The sequence below is a fragment of the Lissotriton helveticus genome, chromosome 7 (genome assembly GCF_964261635.1).
Source record: "Lissotriton helveticus chromosome 7, aLisHel1.1, whole genome shotgun sequence".
NCBI lineage: Eukaryota > Metazoa > Chordata > Amphibia > Caudata > Salamandridae > Lissotriton > Lissotriton helveticus.
In genome coordinates, this window is record NC_136068.1 from 1,042,428,121 (window position 1) to 1,042,453,645 (window position 25,525).

Below are 25,525 nucleotides of genomic sequence, written 5' to 3' on the forward strand. Positions count from 1 at the left end.
GAGATTAAAATCACCCAGCAGCACAATTTTCTTATAGCTGATTATCAGGGGAGCCAAAGATTCTGCTAAAAGTGCAGCGAATGTGGGCATGCTCTGGGGGGGGCGGTAGATGAGGACCATAAGTAAGGATCCGCTATTAGTGTCCATCCTAAAAATCATGTTGTCCGATCCTACAAGATCGAGGGATGGGAGAGGGGAGAAGATGTGGTTTTTTGATATGATAGCGGCAACTCCTCCACCCCTTTTATTGGCAGGTCTATCCTCATGTAAAATATAATAGTTAGAAGGGACTGCAGCCAAGATGTCAGGTAGGGAGTCAGCATTTAGCCAAGTCTCTGTGAGGAGTAAAATGTCTGGTTGCTCGGCCTGAAGTAAAAGGAATATGTCCATGTGATGCTTCACCATGGACCTTGTGTTTAGATAAAAACATTTAAGAGTTGTCTCGACCCCCAACGAGGGAATAGGGATGGCAGAGGGGTTGGGACAAATGAGCGGGTCAATGATATATTTAGGACGTAGGATGCCATGGATAGCGGCACGCTTTAGGACATGCGCGGGTAGGGCGGGCCCTGTGTCATCGGAGGGTCGGAGACACAGCAGGTCAGGAGAGGAATAAAACAGTGTTTGACCAGCGGTCCTGGCCCCGTGCCCCGGTCTGGCGCGGACGGGCGCAGACGGGCTTGACTTTTGCGCGCACTCGTCGCGCCCGCTGCGCTCGTCCGCTGCGCTCCGATATACACATTGGTTATGTAGCCTCTGTCTTGGGGGGACTAGACCGCTAAATCCGGTCCAGCCCTACCCAAGATGGCGGCTCGCCTCACCCTCCACGCAAACGGCACCAGCCGCGATGGAACAGGGCGGGCAGGAACAGGTAAGTCTGTGCATTAGGTCAGGAATAATAAACAGTGCATAACACATTAAAATAAATCGTTTTTAAAATTTTTCAATTTTTCCAAGCGCTGGCGCCACAATCGCGCCAGAGCACCAGTAATTGCTGTCCTTAGCAGCGCGAGGGTTAGAGTGTGCAACAAAGTCCCAGAGAGAGCCAGGCAGCTGCCACCAGCCCAGTATTCTCGGTAGGCTCTGTGCCGGGGATGGTTATGTAGCCTCTGTCTTGGGGGGACTAGACCGCTAAATCCGGTCCAGCCCTACCCAAGATGGCGGCTCGCCTCACCCTCCACGCAAACGGCACCAGCCGCGATGGAACAGGGCGGGCAGGAACAGGTAAGTCAGTGCGTTAGGTCAGGAATAATAAACAGTGCATAACACATTAAAATAAATCGTTTTTAAAATTTTTCAATTTTTCCAAGCGCTGGCGCCACAATCGCGCCAGAGCACCAGTAATTGCTGTCCTTAGCAGCGCGAGGGTTAGAGTGTGCAACAAAGTCCCAGAGAGAGCCAGGCAGCTGCCACCAGCCCAGTATTCTCGGTAGGCTCTGTGCCGGGGATGGTTATGTAGCCTCTGTCTTGGGGGGACTAGACCGCTAAATCCGGTCCAGCCCTACCCAAGATGGCGGCTCGCCTCACCCTCCACGCAAACGGCACCAGCCGCGATGGAACAGGGCGGGCAGGAACAGGTAAGTCAGTGCGTTAGGTCAGGAATAATAAACAGTGCATAACACATTAAAATAAATCGTTTTTAAAATTTTTCAATTTTTCCAAGCGCTGGCGCCACAATCGCGCCAGAGCACCAGTAATTGCTGTCCTTAGCAGCGCGAGGGTTAGAGTGTGCAACAAAGTCCCAGAGAGAGCCAGGCAGCTGCCACCAGCCCAGTATTCTTGTAGCGTCAGACAGGTGTCTAACACGCATTCTTCTCCGCATAGCAGACACCTTAATACAGGTATAACACATCTTTGCCACATTGGTCGAAATGATAGAAACCAAGTCATGTTCAGGTCTCTAAGCCGGGAGAGTCCCAGGATTTTTGATATCCGGTCCCGGTATCCAATGGCTAGGATTGTTTCTTCCCTTGTCGCAAGAGTTTTGTCTGTGACATGGGTTGCCATAACGAAAAATAAGGACTAAGAATAGGATTCCTGCAATTAGTCCCAAGATCAGGGGAAGTCCGCCAAAAATCGAATGGACGAAATCTGGAAAAATACCCAGTATGGCTTTGAATGGTGTTAATGCCATCGAAAATACTGTCTTAAATACATTTGAGACCCCAGTGGTATCAGAAATATTTAAGATTTCATTCAGGATTTCTGCGAAATGTATGGGGGAATTAGTTGATAACAATGAATGCATCTCTGCAGTCGTCCTTGCGACTTGTAGATCATACGTTTCTTTTGATGACGTGAGCCTTGTAGGCGTCTGAAGAAGCACGGTTTTCATTCTGCTTAAAGTATCTATTCTAATAGAAGTAATTTTCAAATTGGGCCATGCCCTTGCCTCCCTGTCTGAAAAGGAGCTGGGGAACAATGAGCGTCCACAGCACTTGACCTTCGCAGTCGTAGTTACGAGATAAGGAGTCCCGGGCATAAGACTACAACATCTGCGATCCACAATTAGAATGTAACTCCCATTATAGAGTCTTTGAAAGAATGGTTCTATCTCAGTTGCAGGTGCGCCTTGCTGGTGACATGAAAGGTTGTATGAATTCCCTTCACAGGCTCCATGCAAACTAATTCCGTTACACAGAAGTGTGCCACTTAGTGACATCGCACAATTGTTGCCACTAAGAAACACTTTCTGTCCTTTATTACTGACACATGCATGTGAATAGGGCAGGTTCCATGTTGTTTTAATGTACCCCTTTCCCAATTTCTCGTACATGCCAGCCTGTATATATTTTTGGCAGTATTGAAACCTGAAGGTTGAGATTGGAATATTAATTATCCCATGTATTATCCATTCACTGACAGGTCGTTCTGACATTGTCACTGGTAATCTTTCTAGTTTTTCAATGCTCAAGATTGTATAATCAGCACCCTTTTGCGCCATACTGATTTGTCTATCAGTAAGGTTAAAGATTTGGAATAGTGACGTTGTGTTGATTAAACGCCAAGGCACATAGCCTGAACGCAGGTTTTGTAACGTCCAGCCAAGCTGTACAATAGAACGCAATTGGGACTGACCGTGTTGTAGCAACAGTAAGTCCTGCGATAATATGTCGATTGCTGAAGACACAATGCTGTCCAAAGAAAAAATTCTGGAAGACAGAGTCATTAACCCATTGTCCACTACAGAAAGTGATTTTTCCAAATTAATACGGTCAATTTCCCGTATTCTCTCTGCTGTCTCAATTTGAGTAACCTTCCAGGCCTCATTGTATGCTGCATATACAGAGGCTGCTATGAAACGTTTTTGACGCTGTTTGCGTGGTCCCATTATGAAATCACGCAAGTCAGCACCATCAGTAAGTAAAGTTAGGTGTTGCTTAATTTCTGCCAGTGTGGAAGTTTGTAGCCATTGAAGGTATAATTTGCCCACACTGTAGGTTGTTATTATCCCTGGGTGATGTCTTTGGGGATATCTAGGGTCTGGCCTGGTCATTTTGAACCCCTGTGTTTTGTTCAGGAATCTGTCTTGACAGTTATTAGTATCTGTGGGCCAGATCAACCATTGTTTCCAATCAGGATGTGTTCTGTTTTGGTTTAATATATGGTTTACGTCTATCTCTTCATCTGTAGAAGTGTTGCTAAACATTGTTGGCTTTGGAATAGACGGTTTATTTAAATCTTTGATTCTGGCTAGGCCAAGACAGGTGGTTTGTTGAACAGTGTCATTTAAAAATATCATTTGTTCTGGGATCATGCAGGCTCTAAACAAAGCTTCTATACCCTGTACTTGCCAATCTTTTGTACCCCAAACACTTTTCAATTCAACATTTTTGTCCCAATAATCAAAACCAAAAGTATTCATTTTTTCAAAAAATGAGTCCGAATATATCAATTTTGTGTTGGTTATCATGGTTTTTGTCCCTGTCTTGTTTGACAATTTAAAATAAAATGTTTCAGCATTACTTGTGTTAAACCCTGAAAAATATGAATATTTGTCGTAAACGTTTCTTGAGCTCCCTTTTGGAGGTGTTGCACAATGTTCCCATTGATTATAATTTAAAACATTTCTAGGTTGTGCAGATTTATGTAGAAAATGGTTACCATAGTGGTTATAACAGTACATACTATCATAATTTGTAGAACCCTGCAAATAATCATGTTTGGTAAATTTAGCAGACATTACTAAGTCAGACATCATATTATTAATGCTTTCGAAGTCCCAGTCATCAGCAAATGAGTTTGGTTTTACAAAGTCACTCAAGGAGATCTTAATTTGGTGTGGATATTTCAGGATTTCGACCGGACCATAAATTTCATAGTCAGTGTTGTCCCATGCTACCCCACCCAGTATAGGATTGGCTGTGAAGTTGGCTGAAGAAAGTTCTCTTTTCTCGACGTGTGAAGATGTGTGTGGTTTAAGGATCAAGTTGATTTTCTGACTTGCTGTGTCCATTTTAGCATATTTTCCCTCAATGAAGCGTCCCAAAGTTAATACCATGATGAGCCAAAGTATGAGGATAAATGCACCAAAACCCACCCAAAATTCAATCCATGGAGAAATCAGATATGTTTCTTTTAGTTTTTTCAAAAGTTCTTTAGCTTTATCTTTAAAGGTTTTTGATGATGGCTGTGTCTTTGATTCGTTGAAGCCTTCAGAGGAATCATCGAAGTTTATGAAGTAGCCGGATGCTGTTCTGTCAATTGTTCCAATTGCTTCAGGATTTCTGTTTCTTGCATTTTCACTTGGTACTTCATTATAGATTGGTGTGTCTCTGCTAAATGTTTTTATTTGGGTTTTAAGAGGTCTGAGTTCTATTGCATTGTTGCATAGTCCTTGTTGTTCTTCTGTAGGCGTTTCGAATGTGATGAGCCTCTTTGTTAGGACCTCTGTACTGGTAGCAAACCTTGGTGTTCTGCTACTTATTGGGAGTCCACTTGGCCTACTGTTTGTTATCGGCCACATGATTGTGGTTTTACCAGGTCGATGGATACAACTCGGTTCTCCTTTTTACCAGCAAGTGGCGGTAGTACAACTGATCTTGTCCCGTTGATAGACAAGACAGGAACTGCTTTTCTGTAAGAAGGCCCAAATTCCTTCTTTACCGCGATCTTTTCCCTGACTAGATCCCCGACTTTTGGAATCCAGACAGGTCTTGCTGGGACAGGTGGTGGTTCTTCAGTGGTTGTTGGCTGTTGTTTCAACTTTATGTTGCTCAGGTCTTTTCTTGTTTTGTTTAAGTCCTGCAAAATAGCCAAACGGTCTTTGATATCAAAGCTTTTTTCTTTCACCACTGAAGTCTGACTGTCAAGGTCAGAGATTAACATCCTAGTTCCGAATAATAATTCGTACGGACTGAATCCCTTCAGAGAATTTCTTGGCAAGTTATTTAGACTACGTTGGACACTTATTAGATGTTTGACCCACCCAGCTCCCGAACCTAATATCCTTTCCGTTATAGATTGCTTTAGGCCTTGGTTTTTTCTTTACACCATCCCGTACCCTCAGGAAGGAAGTGAGAAGATTCCCGCTGGGCTATGCTCATTTGGTCATGTTTCCCCTCAGGCTGGAGGGCTAGAGTGAAAACAATGGTCAAACGTAGCATGCTCTTAGCGTATATGCCATTTAGACTCGCAAATCTTTGTATAACAGTCCAGACGTCAGCCGAGTGCTGAGGATCTACATTATAAGTGGAAACTAGCCTGTATATGTTAATCGCAACCCTTCCTTTTTACTCTTGATTTTTTCTGGAGCAAAACGGCGAGGTATTAAACTGTTTCTCTCCCCACTGCGATCTCTGTTGCAGTTTGGGCAGTTTTTTACAAACATGGTGTGACGCAGGCTCATGCCTGGCCACCAGTACCGTGATTGTAATTCTTCCAGAGAATGTTTTAGTTTGAGGTGTCTGAGACCCTCGCCCATATGTGCGTCTGCGATTAACAAGTTTCTCCTGTCCATGTTTGGAATCACTCTATCCCCCACTCCAGGGATTCGAGCAAAAGGGACGGAGTTTGCATCGATTATGTATGTATAATTGAGTGGATAGTTGATCGGTAACGCTGAGCAGTCGCCTTTTGATGACGTTTTCACCGCCAGCACTGTTTCACCGTCAATGTATTTTAATGTACGCTTTTTTCGAACTACGGGAGCCGATTTAGTGGCTGCCGCGCTGGCTGTTTCAGCCAATGAATTCCCTGCAACGTGAACGCCATCACGCTGATGACTCAGTGAGTGTGTCACGTGAGTCTTTGGTAGCTCTTTCTGTAAAAGAGCTATTTGTTCCCAGAGCAGTTTTTGCTTTATTGGTGCATCTGTGTCATCTTTGTAACCGTTTTGAATCCATGTCTGCAAATCGCTGTTATATGATTTGACGCAGTAATATGAATCTGACACTATAAGTGTTGGGAATTCGCGATCCGCATTATCTAGCGCCATTTTCAATGCTAATATTTCAGTCTGTTGTTCTGAATTAGTTTCTACTGAGTGTGTTTTTGTTAATAGAGGTTTTAGTTCACCTCCGCGCCACACTTCTTTTGTAATCTCACATGTGGGGTTGTATGCTTGTTCTCCCCAAACGGAGGGTTGAGCATGTCCGTTTGTATAGATTACACAGGCGTAATGTCGTAAAGGCAGAATGTCGATTGGCAGAGGGAATGTTTTTTCATATTCTAAATTTTCCATTTCTTCTAGTTCTGGATCAAAGTAGTAGTATACTTTGTCCGTTGTGATTGAATTCACCCATTGTATCCATTCCGGATTCAATGTTGTTGTTGGTAAATTACACGGTGTTGTTAGTGCCTCAAAGGCTGATTCTGCTGTTCTGACTATGATGTGTCTACCGTCAGCTTGATCTTTTTCTCTAGCTATTGTGGTTTGAACTACATGAACAATTCTTTCTTTAATGCTGAATTTCTGTTCAGCTTCTGGGTACAAGTGTGATTTGAATGCAATTGGTACCTTTTCTCCCTCATTAGAGGTCAGGTATGTGAATCCGCATCTTCCTGGGATGACTCGAATCACAAGATTGCGTGTGTTATCACGTGTTTCTAATTTTGTTTTAATTAGCATGTCTGTTTGTAGGGATCTCAAAATTTCTGTGTGTATTTGAGTCCAATTGGATCTTTTAAAATCTGGTTTTATCAGATCATAAAGGGGTTTGACCCTTTCTGCGTAATTTGCAATGTATGTTCTTCCGAAATTTAGGAAGCCTAGAATTGACTGTAGGTTTTTTAGTGTTCTAGGTGCTTGGATTACGGCGCATTTCTCTAGGAAATTGTCAGCCAGGCTTTTGCCTTCACTTGAGAACTCATATCCTAAGAATAGGACTGTCAGATGGGCAATTCTGGATTTTTTAAAGTTGAATTTGTAACCCTCTGCTGCGAACCCAAGTATTATGGTGTTCACTCTCTTCAAGTGAGTCTCCAAGTCATCGTATGTTAAGTAAATGTCATCGACATAAGATAATGCTTCATCATCATATATTTGTAGTAATTCTGTTACTCTCGCTGAGAATACTCCCGGTCTGTTTTTGTACCCCTGGGCTAACCGACAGAATTGTTTTTGAGTGCCATTTATTGAGAACGCAGTTAAATATCTGCTCTCTGGTGCTATGTTTTGACAAAAGAATCCATTAGAGATGTCTAAGGTTGTTTTGTATTTTTTGCGCACTATGTTATTCATTAGTGCAGCACTGTGTGAGTTTTGCACTGCAAAAGTTTTGCAACATGTGTTAAGGTGTCGGTAATCCAAAACTAGACGATATGAATTGTCTGGTTTGGAGACCGGAAACAAAGGGTTGTTCATTTGTGAGGTGCAAGTTTCAATCACCCCCTGGTATTCTAGCTGATCTAGTATTTCATTTACCTGTTTTTTAGCTTCTTGCTTAATTGGGTACTGCCTTTGTGCAGTTGGTTGTGATTTTAACTGGATTTTGTGAGGAGGAGAGTCCTCATCCCATCCCACGTGATTTTTATATAAAGCAGGAGCTAGAGCTACTGCCCACTTTCTGGCAAGTGTGTATTTTTTATGAATTGGGATATGATTTGAGAAGGCAGGCATAATTACTTCTTCGCCATGAGGGCACTCCCTGACAAACTCTGGTGGCCAGTCTTTTTCAGCTAGAAGGATATCATAGCCCTTGGAGAGATTATCCCAAAATAGTCCCCTGATTTTTCTAGTCTTATCCCCCTCTATACGCAATGTTATTTCGTATATTTTGTGAGGTTTGCTAACTCTGGTGTCCGCAGTTTCCACTTGAAGATATTCATTCGTGTCCACTGTCTCCAGATGATTCATAAGGACTTTGCGAGCTATGCTCACTTCTGCTGCGCTGTCTAGCATTGTCTGAGCCCACTCTCCGTTTTTCAGTTGTGTCCTCAGTATTCTCGGCATTGTTAACTACCTTGATACTGGCTACCTTCTTTTTTGGAAATTGTAATTTCTTTTTTAGCTGAGCAGGTTCCTTGTCTTTGGACTTGGCGTGCTCTTCTCTTTGTTCTGATCGTCCTCTTCTTTCCGATTTCTGCGAGGAAGTCTGAAAAGATTGAGAGGGACGTGTATCAATGTCTTGATATCTATCAGGCTTCTTTATATTATCCCTATTTCTAAGGTTATATCTTTTCCCAGAGGGGTCACTCTGGGGTGACCGGTGTCTTTGGTTCGGAGATTTTTCTCTTCGCCTAGGAGACCTTCCTCGGGACTGGAATGTCTTTTCTTTAGGATTGGATTGTTTGTTTTCCATCCCAGTTCTTTTTTGGTGATGTAGAATTATTATTAAAAAATATTTTTTCAGGACTTTCAATTAGTTGTGGTTTTACTGGTATTCCACCTAAACTATCTCTGCCTAGTTCCTCATAGGATTTTTCTATGATTCTGGCAATTTCAGCTGGTTGGTCTGCTATATCTGTCTCTTTTAACCTCTGGCGGATCGCCACGTTTGCTGCTTCTCCCTTTATGTTGGCTAATAGTATAGCCGAGACCTGCTTGAAGTCTTTCAGTAATTTCATACCAAGAGTTAAAGCGGGTTCTGGACCGTATTCGTCTTGAATTTGTTTTAGCACATCTGGTATTACCGAAATGGATGGAACACCGTGCGTTTTTGTGTAGATGGAAGCAAAGACTGTACCCCAAGTGTCACAGTCCTCTATGTGTGGTGCGATTCCCATTGGGAGACAGATAGTCAGAATCCTGTGCTTTTCTAGCGGGGTGGTGTCTGGAAACACCGCCTCTATTTGGGTGATTTTCTGCGCCAACCAGAATGGTATTTGTTCCCGTTTAGCCGGTACTTTACCTAGGCAGGATTGGATGTTCTGTGGTGTAATTTTATTTGTGTTCCCCTGGTGAGGGGTCAGCTGTGGAAGTTTAATCGCTGGCTGAATTGTTGAAGTCCGCATCACATACTGGACTAATTGTCTATGTATTTTTATTAATTGTTTTAGCTGTGTTAACAGCTCTGCTGCAGACATCCCATTGATGTCTGGATGTGGTGTGTATCCGGCTAGGACCGGCCACGTTGCTCCTGGTCTACCTAAAGGACCGAGCCTGGTGATGTGATTATTATGTTTTAGGGCGCCATCAAATAAGAGCAAATGCTCTTGAAATTTGAGTGGTACTTCCACCTCCTCAAAAGGAGTGTACTCATTAGGAGGTTCCTCTATTTTGTAACAGTGGAAGTACTTGGTTACAGCATTTGCTGCTGGAAAATGTATCCATGAATAGTATACCTCTGTCTGCCGATATTCGTGTGCCTCAATTACGAATATGACTGTGCCACCTCTAGGTGTCAGTCCATTTTCTATAAGTTTTAGAGTTATAGATCTCCTTTTGATGACCGGGATGAGTATTATATCCTCGTCTGCTGCCTGCATGGTAGCATCAGCTGCTGCGAGTTCAGTTGCTAATCTAACTGCCTCTCTTTCATCCTCATTGTCTGACATTTTACTGTCCAAAAGGTTATTTTGTTTGTTTGCAGATCAGGTTTCTTATGGAAACAAAGATTAGATGCACAATATTTTGGAACTGTGTATCCTTCAACGTTGACTATACCAAGAACCATACATAGGAGTTCCATCCTGCGAGGTCTGGCGGATATAACCTTTCACCCACTCCAGACGTCTTTGGAGTATTGTGGGAAAAGGGGTCTGAGTGAGAAACCACGACTGAGTTACTCTAAATGTCTTACGTTAGTTTTATCGCCCTTTCCAAACGCGTTGGGCGCCATGTAGTGTAGCTCCTATCATCCCAATAGGCTCTGCGCATTGGAATAATACCTACAATAGTAAAGGCCTAGACCAGACGTTAACTAGGTCTACTACTGTCGATATTAGACTTAAAGTTTTGGGTTTGCCAGCTTAGCTCAGAGTTCACTAGAAACTTTCTCGAATGTTCAGGAAAGAATTAACTTCCCTGATTAGACAAGAAGGGATTTAGTTTCTGACAACCATAGAACATGACAACTTTGCTCTCCCCTAATCAAGAGTAAATCTCGAGAGTCGTGTGAACAAAAGGCAATTTATTTTACTCAGTCAGTACGTGCATTCTTAGTCTCATCAGATTGTAGAGAAAAGGAAGAGACGGGCGTGTTCAATAAAAAGGTGTTATTTATTGATCAGTCTCTTTTCTCATACAAGAGAAATGGATCGATATTATTGCAATACTTATAGTTAAGTAAGGTGCATACATTAAAAGCAGAAGTATAAAATAATACTGTAAAAACATTGATATGGTTTCTAAGCCATAAGATGTTTAAAATGAATAAAATATATTACATACACATATACATTTGACTAAACGTACTCAACTGGTGTTTCTAAATACGCCTACCCCGTGTACCTGACCTAAGTCGAATACGAGGGCGGGAATAGAAAGTTACAGTTTAAGTTAAGTTTGTTTTTGCCAAGTGAATAACTTAAGAATTCTCTGTGAGGGGTTATTCAGTTCTGTACCTGGAAGTTAGGATGAATGAGGAATGGTATCTCTTTCTCTGGTCTCGATATTCCAGGCTGCCTGCGAGGGCTACCCGGAAGCGCCGGTGCTTGGTTTCTCGGCAGGAGAAAGCAGCTTCTCGTTCTCAGCGCGTCAGAAAGGCTCGGCTGCTGCCAGCGGGGTCTGCTCTGCTTCTGGGCTTCGGCAAGTATGGCTGCTCCATCTCGTCACCACGCGTGTGTTTGCATAGGGCAAGATCGGTAATATTTATACCTTTAAGGTGCCGAGATTGACGCAAGGATGGACATAGATACGTCAATAAGGATGTCATACGACTTGCTTGTTAGCACATTCTTTTGCTGAAGTTCTCGGTGAAATCAAAACAATGGCCGCAGGGTTTTGCCCAGGTTGTCATAGGTTTGATTTGTTATGAGAACTCCGTATGCCTTATCAGGGGCTGGAGGAATATCGCTTGTCTAATTAGATCGCAAGCGTTATGACCTAATCAGATAACACGTTCCTGTGCCGTAGTGTGACTGCGTCAGATAACGGTATCTGCATCATGGGGATTTTCTGCCTCATGGGCTGATTACTAGTTAACTTGTTAGTTTGCTAACCAGAATAGGGTCAGGAATAGGGGGATCGATTCAGAACCTATAGGAATACATCACAACTCCAGAATCCAGTTGGTACCGCAAGTGCTCACTACTATGCACCCAAAGCCCACATCCTGAGTCATAGTAGCGCAACACTCCAGCGAGGTCCCCCCAGGCATCCAGAGTTGGGTGACCATCCATCAACCTTCTACGCGACACCTGCAGCCTTATCCTGAAGGGTCCCCCCCCGACCAGAGCCGGTGATAAGAACCAGACACAAAAAGACACACCTGCACCCATCCCCCCCCTCCCAGAGTTGTGAGGTGCCCGACCAACGGTGTCCTGGTGTGCAGCAACTCTTCAACTTCATCCTCCAGTTGTTGGTTGCCTTGTTTCAGTCTTCTGGCCCCAGGCTGGAGTCTTTTTCGTCAAACGGGAACCTCCATAGGAAAGCATTGGGCTCCCAACACCTCCTAAGTACCCAGCACCCGGCTGTCCCTGCGCCGTAGGTGGTGTGGACTTCGTGATGACCTGGGACCCCCCTTGCCCTTACCTTAACCCCAGGAGTTTGCCTCCCAAGACAGATTTGCCTGCCCGTGATCAGCCCCCAACTGAGGTGCCCGATTGGCTAACATTCGCACCCTGCACTCTGCATTTGGCCACCCAAGTGCAGCAGGTTGTGCACCTTGAGTACTTACCTGAACTGAGGGAAACCTTGGTTTTACCCCCCACAACTCTGTTACCAAAACCGTGTCCTTACCTGCAAACCTAACACTTAGTTATTCTCCATAAAATTTTATGGTGGGTTTTTCTCTGAAAATGTTGTGTTAAACCGGTTTTGTACTGCAACCAAGGTGACAGTCTTTTCAAAAGAGTTGACGTACTTGCTGATGTACTACACTGCCCAAACTGAGGGATTAGTTGGTTTTGTGCAAAAGTAGCTGAAAACTAAAAAGTAATCTTTGAGTAGTTACAAGTATTCCAAAGAGCTTACAACCCATTTTCCTGAGTGCAAAGTAATTTGTATGATCCTACAAAACCATATCATTGTATTAAAAGTATCACTTACCTGCTACTGAGTAAATCTTGGTTCTAGCAATAAAAATAAAGTAACAACTGTTTATACAAACAATTGGACTGGATTCAGTCTGTTGAGTGAATGACATACGTTCTTGCCTGAGTGTGCACAACAGATCCTTAACACTAAATGTGATAAGCCTTACTACTCTCCCACACTACCACAAATAGAAAGTAAGGTGCTATCTACTTTTACCACGGCCTACTTCTTGGGATCTACTGGACTATACCTTACTTTGGTACAGTACATATAGAGCCAGCTTCTACACATAGGTACTCACAAACATTTTCCAGGGGGGCCACAAAAGTTGGCCTGTCGTGTGACCGAAGGCTGCATTGATGCTGCAGGGTGGCAGGTGTTGTCCATGTATTATAGCACCCCAGGCCACTCCGATGGTGAACATAACACTGACTTACCTCTTAGTTCACTATTTGCAATGTTGCCAGGGTTTTGGGAGGGGGGGGTGGGGGGGAGTGAATGCGTCTAAATCGTGTTTACAAACACTCGCGTAAACAAAAAAACAACTTCTTAATGCACTGATATACTAAGGTGAAACGCTTCTGCACTTTTGTAGTGACCATCAATTTTTTTCATGTTTTTTTGCAAGAGGTCTTAAAAAAAGAATGGGTTTCTGAAGTTAAGTGGTGCAGGGCACGTGTACTTCTTTTCTTTTACTTTGGTTAAAAAGTTAATGTAGTTGGAAATAAATGCTTGCCCCTATAATGAACATCTTTCGGAATATATTGCTCCCTCGAGTAAACAGCAGCCCAGTGCTGCTGCTCGCCAGGGGGCGCATGTAAAGGCCTGGACTATAGCAGTTCTGTACCAAACCAATGACTCGGAGCAAACATGAGGGAGGGCGGGATCCAATGAAACAAAAGATCCAAACTTGGCCCGGGATAAAATATACAAATAAATAACACGCTTGAATGAGGGTCAATTGTGATTTCAAGAAGGCGCTGGTAAAGCCAATGCCCGTGCATTCGTGAATGCAGGGCACTGTGCCCAACCGAGCTATGGCAATCCTCTATGCGTACATGATTTGTAAGAACCCGCTGCCATCTCTGGCCTGTGAGCTTATTCAGAAATATTTCGCTTGAGAGCAATACATACTGACTGCGAGTGTTCAACATGTGTGTACGTGCTCCGCCCAGACCTCCTCCCGAGTCGCAGGGACCCTGCGCTCTCCGAGTACGCACCAAAACTTGTCCAGACCAGCGGAAGGCGTCACTTCCGCCCCACAACACAAACTATGACCGGGTCAGCATCAGAGCTCTGCCACAAGATACAATGGCCTGGCCACATGGTGTCCCCGCTGCAGGCAGTGACAGAGACAACACGCTACTGTCCCTCTCGGCTGCCTGTCTCCAGCATCCCTTTTGTACTGGTACTCACTTTATGGGGCGGGGGAGGAAGAGGGGGCGCTGTCATTATCCTTCGGCCGTGACATAAAATCGAACAGCTGTCGTTTAGCTATGTATGCATTCGCGATAGCCTTCGAAAAACTTTTGGAAACATTCTGGTAGCAGCAAACCTACACCAACTTACAGCTAGGCAACACAACACGGCAAAAATATCTATTCACATTATTTGAATGTATGGTAAGATGTGCCCTTACACAAAGAAAACAATCAATATGTGGGCTTGGTGAAACGAAGCAGAAAGGTAAGCAGGGGACAGTAGAAGAAAGGCGACAGGTGAACAGACCACATCTGGAGTACCTTTGTCGGAGCAGCTGTTCAGGACTGAACACTTGATATAGTCTTAAGAAAACCTTCAAAGGATTCCGCAAAAGAAGAGCGTACTTAATGCTTACAGCATCCACCTTTACCCTGCACTGCTCTGCCTATGCAAGCGGCCGGGCGGAGGTAGAAAGTGCTTTCCAACACCGTTTACTTCCGGATGCAGCAGTAAGCAGTCTCGGGGGACTGATGTCACCACCAGGAAGTTGGCAGACAAGCAAATTATGTGGGACATTACAGGTACTTTCACAACAAGGGGCGGTTCAGAGACCGGTCACAAGCCACATGACACACCACAGAGCCACAGGCAGTAACGTGCAGAGTATGCGTTGGATTCACCCCTCGGGAAGCAAATGTATTTCACAAAGCAGTCTGTTCCGAGCTGCAAGAAACGGACTCTAGTTTGACCCGGGTCACGTTCGCACGTCTGTCTGTGTGGGGAGGACACGCCCGAAGACGCGTGCAACGGAAAAGTGTGCAATTTTAAGTACATTGTGTCAGTAACACTCGGAGTCTAGAAAGATCTAACAATATACAGAGGGGCAGGGGTTGTTCTCTTCAAGGTAAAAGGAGGGGTAAACAGCGAATCTGTAATAAGTGTATGCCACCAACGCTGTTCAAACAAGGAGTACGACTGTTACGGGCAGTATTTATCCTGCCCGTCACTAATCAATGCCCAGCAAATCATCTGTTTCCAGGAAACGTGGGCTCGAACCAACTTACAACTGGACGGTTTCCAATCAGTTTTTACTCGGGCCTCTAAATCGTCCTCTGGTCACCATAGCAGGGGGGCTTTTGACCCTCATAAATGTTACATTGGATGTGATATTATTAAAATGGTATGTCGATTCTCCTTTCTTCCAGATTATCTGTCTGTCCTAGACAAACGTTCCCCTATGGTACTTATGGTTTCTCACCAATAATGATCAAGTTATCGACTCACGTACCCCTGCTCTAGATGCGGAGACAGCAGGATTTAATCAAGACTGTCATATTGTGGGATGGGGATTTTAATGAGAGACTCTGCCCAATATCGACGATCACTGTTGGGCGGGAGGGGGGTCGAGTTAGTTTTTTGTGACCTCTCCCATTTTAGTCATAGCCTGTGTGGGGACAGCTCGAACCTGTTAAAAACCTAAGATATAATACCTACTAATTGACCTGGTTGCCAATGAGGTGCGGCACGTGGCAACGTACACAGGGAGAGAGGTAAAGGGTCTATGACTGACTCTGTAGCATTGTCCAAGAGCTGGGTGGGTAGATTGCTCAGAATGAAAAGCAAAATCGCTCAATCATAACCCACTAGTCCTAAATAAGTCTCTTTGCGGGATTGCCTATGACACAGTATATATACTGATTAACAATACCAAGGAGATGGCGGGACGTGGAGTCTGACATTTTCTTTAATCAGCTCAGGGTTGCAAAGAATGATCAGTTTTCCATTTGTCTTAATCTGTGCTCCCATAACGACTCGGTTATAGGTGCGCACACCAAAATATTTAAGCAGGCATCCTTCTATTTATCAACCCCCAAATGACAGCAGGCTCCAAATCCAAGTAAGTGGTTTGAAAAATCCTGCCCACCAACCTCTCTCCAGCCTCATTAAAGCAATACAAATGACCGAGATACCAGGATGAAATTAGGAGATGCAGGAATCTTTATAAAGTATCCATAAAGGAGAGGAAACATACAATAAGGAGTGAGGCCTGGGAACAGCTGATCTCTGCATCTCCAGCAATGATTCTGCTCTTTGCTGGAAGATAGTCAATGCTCCCTTCTTTTACACAAGCCCATCCAGGAGAACGGACACAAACATTTCAGAAAATGTCTGGGTCAGCCACTTCACCAAGCTATATGATTCACATGACACTACGGCCTCACTGGGGCGGTTGAAAATGGTAATTAGTAACATGGGTAGCAGTGAGGACCTAACTTTTACTGTTAAAGAAGTCACCTCAGCAATAAAGAGGTGCCCATATAACAAGTCACCTGGTCAGGCGGGGTTCCCACCAACATGTTTAAGGGCAATCTGGCATTTTGGGCTCACTTATTAGCAAGACTATTTACCAATGTGTGCCTGGTCGGCCCTCTTAAATCCTGGTCAAGGGCAATTATCGTTCCGATTTTCAAGAAGTGGGATGGGAGCATTCTTCAATGCTATTAGCCCATAGCATTAATAGATTCTGAGGCCAAAATTCTGGGCAGGGAACTGCTGGATAAGCTTGAATGTTGGGCTCTTGAGAAGAACATCTTAACCTCAGTCCAACATGGCTTCAGGTTTGGCCTGGGTATCGTTAACCAGTGCTTGAACCTTCACTTATTTAAGTCCAAAAATGTCCTTGCCAAAAAAGGTTGTCTCTATTTGGCCTTTAACCGCATGCGTGCGGGCGGAATTCCGCTCGTACGCTGAGATTTTTCAAAGCACATGTTACGTGACGAGCTGGGCTCGTCATCAGCGTGCGAGGAGGCTACGCCATGACGAGCCCAGCTCGTCATCAGCGTGGAAGGGGTTAAGGACCTTAGTGCAGCCTTCGACAACAGATAGGAACAAGCTGTGGAATATGCCATTATCCAATTATGCTAATCCACAAATTATTCACCTCCCTGCTCAGCTGCATCAGGAGGTAAAGAGTAGTGTTCGATTTGGCTGGGGTTTGGGTTGAGGGTATAGGTACCTCCCTGATCAAGTTCAAAAAGGGTGTCAGTCAGTGTTGGGAATTGGCCCCTTTTCTATTCAGCTTTTACATCAATTATCTGCATGAGAAACTTATTGCAGTCGCAGCCAATCCACCAAAGGCAGGCCCCGCCAGATCCCAGTGCGGATGGCCAGTCTTTATGGCCAAGACTGTCAGGGCCTCCAGAAATTGCTAGATACCTTTGCATCTGTCATGTCAGAACCGGGACTCCGCACAAATACATCTAAATCCTTAACTACTATTTCTGGCTCACCCCAGAGCAGGATTTACCCCGTTTTACATTGAGGTTTCGATTTTTGAACTTTACATATCTGGGGGTTCCATTCGATAAGAAATTCACTTGCTTGGAAACATCTGAGGGCAATAAGATCAGTGCAATTTGAAGCAGCCACTGCCTCCCTTTTCAAATTTGCCTCTAAGCTAGGGTCCATGCATGCCAGTGAATGATGCAGTGACGATTTACAAATCTAGACCAGTCCCAATTTTTTCACATGCTGTGGGTATTTGGGGTTACAGGGAACATTCACATCTACAGATTGGTGAAAACAGATTCCTGTTCAGGCTGCTGTATCTTCCAGCCACTTTGCCTGCTATTATTGCACATAAAGAACTAGGTTTGCATTTATTGGGGGAACACCTTGCTTTGGCTATCTGCTCTAGGCCTGAGGCATCCCTAACAAACTCTGTAATTCTGGATGCATTAACAAGTCAGGAGCCCAAACAATAAGATTGCTTGACTATATTAGGGAAGATCTGCAAGCAATTGGAAGGATCGATTTCTAGGATTTGCTGCAATCCATCGCTAGTCGCGACAAACCTCTAGTGAAAGCAGATTTGTTAAAGCACCTAATAGAAAAAAAAATGGGAGGCTGAGATGAGGAAGAAATCAGTTGAAGCATATCACTCTTTACATACTTCCCTCTCAATTGAGCCATATCCGCTCAGGGCACCTCGTAGGCATAAGTTTTACCTAACAACATTTGAATGGCCCACTACTTGGTGTCTTAACCCTCTAATGTTGATGTGAGAAAAGATTTGATTCCATGCCCTTGCATTTCCCTAGTCTTACAATCCCAATGATTTTTTTTTTCTTCTGTGCGTTGTATATTGGTCAACGCAGAAGCATTCTAAAACCACTTCTGAGGAAATTGCATGTAGGCCATGGAAATTTACAGCTTTTACAATCGGATTTTGCCTGCCAAACTATTGTTGAATTTCTAATTACAGCAACTAAACAAATGAAGAGGGTGGGGAAATGAATCGTTTTTATATGTGTACATGTGACTTTTTATTCATGTATTGCCTTGTGGTATATGTACCTTCGGATAGTAGAAACTGCATTAACTGCAGTTTGTACTATTCCAGTACATATGTATTCGGTCAATTGATTTATCTAAATTCTTAACCCGTTTTTAATCTGCAAAATGTTATGATTTTATTTTCGGCTATGCCTGTGTTTTATGCTCTTATTGTCTTTTATGGTTTAACACAAAACCAAACAAACATTTTCCGGAACTGAACAACTAGTTTATACAGGAGGTTGAGGGCTCTCAAAGGTTTTTTTAGGAAAGTGTCTTCGTCATAATCTTTTATTCGGTTACCACTTGTTTTGCAACCATAAAAAGCACATAAAAAATGACAATGAATTAATAAAAAGAAAATTCAAAACAAAAAATAAAATTTCCACAATACATGAAGAATCAAACGATATTGCTAACGGAATCAAAATCAGAAATAAATTAAAATTGATTAAATAAAATATAGTACGAGAACAAATATAAAACTTGAAGATAACAGTTGCATACGTAAGAATAAAATATGTGAACATGTAACAAGATTAGCCAACAGCACGACGGATCGTAATACAAGCTTTTAAAAAAGTAACTATGCACTTTGCAAAGCATTCTGAGTCCAGGAACTGTAGAGACATAAATGCTGGATGACACGACCTTAGGCCAAGTAAACGGAGGAGTGGTAGAATCCAGGACTTTCGTGGTAACTTATAGAATTTGCAAAACAAGATAGTGTGGATTGTTGACTGGGGGGATACACCGTCACAAGGGCAGTTCGTGATGGCATTCGACCAGCTCTGTGTTTGTGGAAAAGAAACCAAACGAAAGAAAGAGTTGAAGCGAAACCTTGTCAAAAGATATTTCTCGTGGTTGGAAAGATGAAACGATAAGTACGGTTGCATGCCTATATCAGTCTGGACTGCGCGGATTTGGGAATTGGAGGGTTTTAAGATCTCAATTGAGCCACGAAGTTCTCTTAGGTGTCCCAAACACATCCTCTTTAGCGCCTTTCTCGAGATATCCTCCATACTAGGTGGGTCCTCGAAGAAGGAGCTGCGACCAAGGTCTCTAAACAAGTTCCCCACATAAACTAGCCATGGAATTTTTTGCCAGTTTATTAAGTCCATACAGTCCATGATCAAAGAGCGCGTTAAATGGCACTCGGCTTTTGTTCATATACGGTTCCATAAAAGAATAGGTTGGCAACGAATAGTGTCAGTAACATAGTCCATACCTAGCTCATTATGGGATGCATATGTTGGCGCACTTTGTGGGAGTGCCAACAAATACTTGACAAACCCGTTCTCTATCGTCTGGATAGAATCTATTGGACCATATCCCCAAACTCCCGCGCCATAGGTGGCTACGCTGTGACACTTTGCGTAGTAAATCTTAAGCAGTTCCGTGGGAGCTGGTTTACCGAGTTTCCTGGAAAAAGAGACCAGGGCCGTTGTTGCTCGCTGGAAGAGAAGTTTTCTACTGGCCATGGCCTGTCTCCAGCTTAGGGTGTCATCCACCAGTATACCTAGATACGGGTAAACAGATGTTTTTTCCAGCCTTGTTTTCTCAACAAAAATTGGTTTGGGATTCTTGACCTTGGGGCCAATGTGCATAACAAAAGTCTTTTTTATGTTGACTTTAAGGCCAAGAGAGCCCATAAAAGAACAATATTTATTAAGTTGTTTTTGCAGTTGGATCAATGTTCTGGCAAAAATGACCGAGTCATCTGCGTATAGCAGTGTTGGAATTGGGCGGTGATTAATCTGAGGTAGATCCTGGCTCCCTTCTAGCATGGCCACCTCAAGGCCGTTGGTATAAAGATTAAACAAGAAGGGAGCCAGTACGCAGCCCTGCCTGACCCCTTTTGTGATGGAAAAAGATGGGGTCAGGTCGCCGTTAACCCCAGATCTGACACCCGCCGTTGCATCGGAGTAAAGTTCTCGGAGGAAAACAATGAGGGCTGGGTCCACCCCAAGGTCCCTGAGGATTGCCCATAGTCTGGAGTGCAGGACGCAGTCGAAAGCTGCACTGAGGTCTACATACACAAGAAAGATGTTACCCCTTTTGGCTCCCACATACTTCCCAATCAGGAGGGCAAGGTTCAAGGCCTGCTCAACGGTCCCAAGACCCTCCTGGAATCCGTATTGCAGGTCGGTCATGATGTTATTGGTTTGGGCCCAGGCTTAAAGTCGTTCCAAAACCACCCGACCCGCAACTTTACCCATGGAGTCCAGGAGGGAAATAGGCCTGTAGCAGGCAGGATCGTTACGGTTGCCCTTCTTGAAGATAGGGAGCAAAATGGATGTCGACCATGATTCTATCAGCCCGGTTGTTGTTGCTGCCGCCAAGACCTGGGTAAGGAGTGGAGACCACAGGTCAAAGTTATGTAGAAAAAAGTCCAGCGGGACACCGTCAGGCCCAGGTGCCTTGCCGGATTTTGACGCTTTAAGGGATTTGGCAACCTCTGCATGGTCGAAGTAGATGTTAATCGGGAAGCTACTACTACCCGGCTTACTTCCTCCACGCCGGTCCTCCCCGAGAGGCTCAGGTTGACAGTCCCCCAAAATTTTTGAAAAGTGGGTGACCCATTCAGCTGCTGACACTGCGACATCTAAATGCTGCCCCGTCGATGAGTCAGCCAGAAAGGGAGATCTGATAACACGCCAAAAGAGGACGCTGTCTTTATTATGACAGCTGTCGTGTAGTTGTGACCAGAGGTTTTGCTTAATTTCCCCCCTGCGTTCCACTCTGGCTAGGTTGTAAAGTTTCCTTAGGTTGGAAATTTCCAAAGTGTCCCTCGTAGTTCTGCGGAGGGCTGCCTTTAGATTGGAGAGGGCCTTACGGCACTGCGGGTTAAACCATCTTTCAGTTGTACACTTTTTATTTTTGTGTTTGCCTATGAGCTCCTCTCTGATTACCGCCAGGATCTTCTGGAAACTGGCCATGATTGTTTGGGGGGTAGAATCTGGTGCTAAACAGTCAAGAACCCAGGGTCTAGCTTTTGCAAGAACCCTCCCGGTGATTACGGCTGGATCTATCTTTGACCATTTAACGGAGTAGCCATTCACCTTATTCATAGTTAATGAATTTTGCGTTAGCAAACTGGTGATGTTAGATTGTAAGGAGACATTTTTGGTACAACTACGACGCTAATGGGAAAATGGTCACTACTGACATCAGACCCGGTTCGAAAATTTGCCACTTGACCCTTCATACTCTGGGAGGACATGATGTAATCGATGGTGCTTGACAGCCCCTACCATGAAAAGTTGGTGAAAAGTCAATTGAAGGTTCTACAAGATCATTGGCGAAATCAAGCTCTAATGAAAAAAGGCACTCATTTAGACTATTTCCACAGATAGTGTGTGCAAAGTGAGACAATGGACTGCCATGCTCATCCAGTAGGCCACAGTTTCCATTTTTATAATTAGTGCACAGTGGGAGATTAAAATCGCCACCCCAGACCACATATACTGGGGTTGTTGAAAGCTTATTGCGCTGAGTTATTAAAAAAGTGGTAATTTCATTGAGGATGTTTATACAATCCATTGTTTCAAGATTATTATAAAAGTTAACCAAGAAGTAGGTACTATTATTATTAAAAATAAACCAAAGCACACAGCAGCAGACCAAGGTTTCGCACATCAACTTTGCCTGTTTCACAGTTATTAGGTGGTGCTGCTACTCTCACCATCCGCTGCCAGGGATGTATATCATAGCAATAGAAAAAAGAAGCAGAGAGGCGCACTCAATGAAATTAGTAATGCAAAACGTCCATTAAAAATTCAAATCTTCCGTTTCCTTGAGTATATTCTTTATTTTCGTTCACATAAAAACGGCACAGCCAACGCGTTTCATCCCCAATTGTGCCTAGGGAATTTCGTCAGGGCATATACGTAACAAGCCGGTTAATGCGGTGGTCCTAGAGAAGGATGCTTGTGGAAGCTGATGTAATAAAGGTCACAGTGGGTCACGGAGTTTTCCTGAGCAAAATGAGCCACTCAGGTCCGGTTCAGACTAGAAAATCGCGTCCCGCCGGTTAACTGAAGATGTGACTAGGAATGGACCAGGTATCAGTTGATCCTGGGCCCCTGTTTATAGTCAATGTGGTAACTTGCGGGGATTGAGCTCCAAAAGTAAATCGGCGTGCTCCGGGCACAATCCGGTATCTGTAATCAGGATTAGTGGAATCCGTGAGGAGGAGCAGCGGCGAACAGCTACCATATCAGAGGTACTGTTCACTACTACGCGGAGACCTGATTACAGATACCGGATTGTGCCCGGAGCACGCCGATTTACTTTTGGAGCTCAATCCCCGCAAGTTACCACATTGACTATAAACAGGGGCCCAGGATCAACTGATACCTGGTCCATTCCTAGTCACATCTTCAGTTAACCGGCGGGACGCGATTTTCTAGTCTGAACCGGACCTGAGTGGCTCATTTTGCTCAGGAAAACTCCGTGACCCACTGTGACCTTTATTACATCAGCTTCCACAAGCATCCTTCTCTAGGACCACCGCATTAACCGGCTTGTTACGTATATGCCCTGACGAAATTCCCTAGGCACAATTGGGGATGAAACGCGTTGGCTGTGCCGTTTTTATGTGAACGAAAATAAAGAATATACTCAAGGAAACGGAAGATTTGAATTTTTAATGGACGTTTTGCATTACTAATTTCATTGAGTGCGCCTCTCTGCTTCTTTTTTACTATTATTATTAAAGGTTAGTTGTAAAATTTGATAGCTCGGCTCTTCTTTAGACCTACATATCGTTGTGGGAGACAGAGTATTAGCAACATAAACTACAAGTCCACCCTTTGGTCTACCTGAGACACCCTGACTAGCTGGTACGTGAAATGTTTTGTAACCCACTAGATGATAGGGAGTAGTTGACCACGTTTCTTGAAGGCAGACTATCTGATGCTCATTTACCGTGTCTAACCACGGCTGCAGAGTCATTTTTGTACGTAAACCTGCAACATTCCAGTACAAGATTGAAAAGCTCAGGTTAGTAGTAAGCAGAAGTTCATTTGGCTGAGGAGGTAAGGTTTCAACTGACGAAAGGTCGGGTGCACGCGTGAGCGAACACACCGAGGAGACCACGGTCTCTATCCTGTGGTCAGAGACCTTGAACTGGTGGAAGTTAAGGGCGTTTGTACAGATAGAAACCACCGGGGATCTTTCCACCATTGTATTGGAATAGGCAGGAGAAGTATCTAGCGAAGTTCTGACCTCGTTAGCGTTTAGTGTAGTCGGGATTAATTGTAAAATAGTATGGTCTTCAGTCGGGTCTAATTGTGTTCCAGGACTGGATAGAACGCCAGAAACTCTAGGGACCTGGTTTATGCTATCTGGGTTTACTGACGGTCAATCAACCATTTCCAGACAATCATAGCGATTTCTGGTTGGAAAACCCCGCCATCCCTCCATAGGAAAGTGAACTCTGCTTGGATGCCAAGACTGAGCCTGCCACTCCCTGCTCCCGTTTCTATATCTATTACCCACAAGATTCCAGGACCCTTCTGGGGCTTGTTGCCAATTTGGAGTAGGGAAATATTGATAGCTATTCACTGGAGGGTAAAAGAAGGAGAGACGTTGAGCATCAATTCCCCCCTTTTTTTCCCAGTGATGGCCAGGAACAGCTATAGTCAACTGTAGTTGGATCGTCACAGTTTACTATAATACAGTCACCTTGTATTGTTTTACGTTCATCCCCGATCCATGTTACTCTGCGGACTGTAGAAATTCTACTTGAGTAACGGGGCTGTAGGGGCCTGTTTAGGCTAAGCCACTGCAAAACCTTGTTTTGAAGAGACCAAGATGGTTCATCTGTACCATCGAATAGCTCTGGGACCCCAGTGAGAATAACCGTATAGGGGGACGCCTCCGGTGGAAGATGAATGGGGCGCCTAGGCCGCGCTCCCTTTTTTACCTCCCCCAAGGGATTTAATCCCGGCGTTTTAGGTGTAAAAGGTGTCTGATTTTTGTTGGCTACTTGGGCAGGACCTTTCACCAGTCCTGGGGGGGCCTGGGACGGGACAGTGGGCATACTAATCGAAGCCAAGACCACGCCAGGAATTGACTGGGAGGAAGCAGATGGTGTATTGGGCTTAGGTTGCGTGGTAGAAGCCTTAGCAGCTTTGGTCTGCATACCTCGAGGACCTGGTTGTGCCGATTGAGGAGCTATATTTGGAGGTTTAGGTCCCCCCCCCCCCCTGTTTTGTTTGAACTAGACTGGACTGAGTGGGTGGCGTAGCACAGAAAGTTTCGCTATCTGTTTTTCGAGGTGCATTAAACTGCGTTCCAGAGGTTTTAAGTGGTGCATAAGAAGCTCCCTGATGCTGACTAATAGGTATGGGGTGGTGTTACAAGTCCTACAAGAACCCCCCCGCCTCGCCCATGATGGAAGGATTATCGGGTAGGTCAACTAAATTAATAACAGGAGAGTTGGTAACCTTTGGATCACTCAGGCTAGAATGGACAGGCTTCCCCCCCCCGGTCTCTGAGGGGGCACCAGATCTGGCTAAACTAGCGTTTTTCTTGCCTTTCCCCCGTTTTGATACAGCGCCCTCCCTAGCCCCACGAGACTGCTTGACTAATGCTGTCTCTTGCGATTGGCATAACTGTAAGTCTGGGGTGATTTCAAGGTCTTCTGACACATGGGAATCTAACGAAGGCTGGGTGGCTGAGAGATCCACCGTACTAGGGACGGTATGGATTTCTGCTACAGTATTAGATGGTATCAACAAAGGGATATTGGTACCTTGCTGGATAGGTGATACCGCTGAAGCCAGGAGGCCCATGGAAGAGCGTCTCGCGTTCCCAAGGTCTTGGGATACCCTGCGCTCCAGCAGAGAGATACTCTGATCGATTGCCTCGTTAGTTCGAGAGATGAATTGGTCGATCGGACCTGTAATCTGGGCGACGCTCATTGCAGTTTTACTCCTGCTCCCTCTGGTCATGGTGGCCTAGCCTAAGGTTTACACTATATTCCGTAGAGACCTAGGAGATAGTTCTTAATATAGGTCCAGCTGTGATTTATACAGTACTTGTTGGCTGGAGGGAGGATGTTCCTAGGATAAATAGAACAATTTACCTTGTGATGAACTAAAGGAGGGTTGCCCGGTCCGGTCTTACCGGTCACTAACGGGCAACAACGGGCCCGCCCTTGGCCCGGGCTTCGCCCGGCGTCCC

The 25,525-nt window shown here is 44.5% G+C and overlaps 1 protein-coding gene across 8 annotated transcripts in view; it reads right to left on the reverse strand.

The window, feature by feature from the left end:
• HGS (hepatocyte growth factor-regulated tyrosine kinase substrate) overlaps window positions 1–25,525 on the reverse strand; it is a 236,173-nt gene that overhangs the window by 161,238 nt on the left and 49,410 nt on the right. Inside the window, exon 1 of one of the 8 annotated variants that reach the window (XM_078653849.1) lies at window positions 14,320–14,504. The exons of 6 other annotated variants lie outside the window; for them this stretch is intronic. The gene's annotated coding sequence lies outside the window, so the exon portion shown is untranslated. Of the gene's footprint in view, window positions 1–14,319; window positions 14,505–25,525 lie in introns of those variants that run through there. One more of the 8 variants, XM_078653850.1, reaches the window with a different exon arrangement.